The sequence below is a fragment of the Priapulus caudatus genome, unplaced genomic scaffold, assembly GCF_000485595.1.
Source record: "Priapulus caudatus unplaced genomic scaffold, Priapulus_caudatus-5.0.1 Scaffold108, whole genome shotgun sequence".
NCBI classification, from domain to species: domain Eukaryota; kingdom Metazoa; phylum Priapulida; class Priapulimorpha; order Priapulimorphida; family Priapulidae; genus Priapulus; species Priapulus caudatus.
In genome coordinates, this window is record NW_014577169.1 from 247,158 (window position 1) to 250,500 (window position 3,343).

The 3,343-nt window shown below is 47.1% G+C and overlaps 1 long non-coding RNA gene across 1 annotated transcript in view; it reads right to left on the reverse strand.

Annotated features, from left to right (window-relative positions):
* The window catches only part of LOC106805298, a 4,874-nt gene extending 3,057 nt beyond the window's left edge, over positions 1–1,817 (reverse strand). The window contains exon 1 of the long non-coding RNA XR_001393414.1: positions 1,743–1,817. This is a non-coding gene — a long non-coding RNA (uncharacterized LOC106805298). The remainder of the gene's footprint in view (positions 1–1,742) is intronic.
* Between the last annotated feature and the right edge of the window lie 1,526 nt (positions 1,818–3,343).

Consider the following 3,343-nt stretch of genomic DNA (forward strand, 5'->3'; position numbering starts at 1 on the left):
GGGGGCTGCTCTGCAGGGTGGGAGGAAGACGCGGTGCGGGGGCTGCTCTGCAGGGTAGGAGGAAGACGCGGTGCGGGGGTGGGAGAAAGACGCGGTGCGGGGGCTGCTCTGCAGGGTGGGAGGAAGACGCGGTGCGGGGGTGGGAGGAAGACGCGGTGCGGGGGCTGCTCTGCAGGGTGGGAGGAAGACGCGGTGCGGGGGTGGGAGGAAGACGCGGTGCGGGGGCTGCTCTGCAGGGTGGGAGGAAGACGCGGTGCGGGGGTGGGAGGAAGACGCGGTGCGGGGGCTGCTCTGCAGGGTGGGAGGAAGACGCGGTGCGGGGGTGGGAGGAAGACGCGGTGCGGGGGCAATGACGATCAGACCACGATTTTCTACATATATTCATGTTAAGCAAACTACATACCATGTAGTTCTAGTTTGAATTTTAGCAGCATTTGCAAACGAATTGAATTGCTGCTTTGATCTTAAACCGTTCGTCTTTGTAAATTGCCGCCCTGCCTTCTAAAACTCACCTATTATAAAAATCTTTATTGCGTGTAATTCAAATACAAGTACATGTACTGAAGACAGTCTATTTCATGAAAAACAACGGAAAAATGCAGTAGTGTTGAACAGTTAAAATAATGAAATTTCTGAGTGATACAGTACAAAACATTGCTATACAACATAAAGAAAAAATATATACAAAAAACGTCAGCATTTTCTGTATACGTAAGGAGATTAAGGTACACTTTAACATCATTTCGACACTCATACGTACACCATTATATACACATTAACACATACACACACACATATTTATATAAATATAAACAGCCTACGCTATTAGTATAATTTGCTAGTAGGTAACGACCATAGGTAACAGGCGTGAATTTGCATAAAATCTTACAATGCATGTTTTAGTGAATATATACACAACATAACAACATACACGTTACGTCGGCAGTGTAAACGTAAAAGTTTACCGTTCGACTAGTTGATATCAACTAGTTGAGAGATTAGAACATGCTTTTGGTCAGCAAGTTGACCAACTTTTTGCCATGCAGCCACTCAGATAATAGCAATCAGGAGGTCGCGGTCAATAATGTTAACTTTGAGCGTCTGATCGAAACGTTGATCAACTCGTCAACTTTTCGATAGTGTAAACTCAGCTTTACTCATACTAGTGGCTACTGAACTACCGTCAAAATTTCACTCGATACGTTTACCGGCGACATATTGTAAACAGTTCAGATTACTGAACTCTAATTTTTATATAATTTTTATATTACTACATGAAATGAAAGAAAACGGTAATTTTAAAGAGACTGCAAGGGTGAAAAAATCTTGATGGAAGGTTATTTTCATGCGTGGCACTTATAACACGGAAAAGCCTACGGCACTAGCATCGCCATGCATTCTCTTAGCAACTAAAACTTATATTGTACTGGAAATGATTGAAGATCTCAGTGCAGGATCTTATAGAGTCGACAGCGTAGTAGCGATGTAACAAGTAGCTTGTCGCAAGGTAGATGAGATGTAGCGAAGCTAGAGTCGTAGTCGCCGATGATAACAGATTCCAAATGAGACAGCATCGCAGATTAGTTGTTGGTAACTGTGTTTTTATTACTTGACACATATACAATATATACAATACCACAGCCTAGGCAACCATGCCTAGGCTCAACCATAGTCGCACAACTTCGTCTGGCTAGAAGCGCAAATGGTTAATTAGAACGCAGTGTACAATATACAACACTTACATAATTTGGCTGGATATCCTTCCCTAGTTGTTTACTGCGTGCACAGACACCACCATAACATTCAGCGACTGTGGTAGAGCTCAGCAGAGCCGTTCGCTATATATTTAATATTTAACGTCATAAATTCAGAAAAACAGGATATCAGCTACTTAATATTCGATAGGTGTGCGCACGACCTGTCAAAACCCGACTAACTCCTCGGGTCAACAGCCTATTATAAAGTGGGAGACACGGAAACTACGCACGTAATTCTAACTCGGACCCGGTCGCTCGTGACATACGTACACCCCCATATATATATATCAGAGCACGAACATCACAAGAATGAAAGTTATTTTATGATATCGCCCGAAGGCGCTAGCGTAAAATCACTTCATCCGGTCTAGACCTCCTCGTCTCTCGAGAGTCGTCGGCCGTTCACCTCTACTTCTCATCGAGCTATTCTAGATGCGCATCACGCAGTGAAATTGTCGGCCTTGATAAATCGCCTGCCAACGGGGCGGACACGCGAGAAGGAGGAGGGTCGTTTAAAACCATGTATCGTTCTTGAAAGTGCCTAACCCGTTCATGATGAGCCGAGAGGTCAGCAATCCGCGAATTCGAACGCGGCTGATAGCTATAGAGGTTATTTGAGGGACGTCGTATAGTTTGAGCATATAGGGAATAGGGGAATTAATCTGGTCGCACGGCAAATTAGCCACGGGAAAAACTGATGTCACGAAAAATTAGTAGTTCACAAATAGTAAACCTCGGTTTATCTTACTACTGCAAAGAGTAAGAAGGGGCGAGCAGGGGAGAGAGAGCAGAGGAAGTGGAGCAGGAACGAAGAATAGAGAGAGAGAGAGAGAGAGAGAGAGAGAGAGAGAGAGAGAGGGGAGGATGAGGTAAATTAAGTTAGCAGAGACCAAGAGAAAAGAAGTTAAGGGGACAGAAACGAGAGAAAAGGCAAATACGGGTGTGAAGACGGAGAAAAAAGGTAGAGGAGATGAGGCAGCGAAGAGGTAGGGAAGCACGATAGATGTGGCAGAGGAGGAGGGAGGAGAGAAAGTGACGGGGAAGATAGAGGAGAGGGCGGAGTAGGTAATAGAAGTGGAAGAAGGTAGAGAAGAGAGGAAGATAGAAGCTGGTGGAGGATGAGGAGGAGGCGATGAGGAGGAGGCGGAGAAGGTGGATCGAGTAGGTAGAGTGGAGAAGGTGGAGAAGGGGAGGAACGGTGGTAAAGGGGGTAGAGAAAAGGAGAAGCTAAAATAGTAGAGAGAAGGTGAAGAAGGAGGGATGATACAGGGAGTTAGGAGGAAAAGAAGACGGGATATATATTTATTTTACCCCCCTCCTCCCCAGCGGTTTTAATGGCGAAGGAAACTAAACGGAGATGGAGGAAGACGCGGTGCGGGGGCTGCTCTGCAGGGTAGGAGGAAGACGCGGTGCGGGGGTTGCTCTGCAGGGTAGGAGGAAGACGCGGTGCGGGGGCTGCTCTGCAGGGTGGGAGGAAGACGCGGTGCGGGGGCTGCTCTGCAGGGTGGGAGGAAGACGCGGTGCGGGGGCTGCTCTGCAGGGTGGGAGGAGGGCGCGGTGCGGGGGTAGGAGGGAGAGGCGGTGCG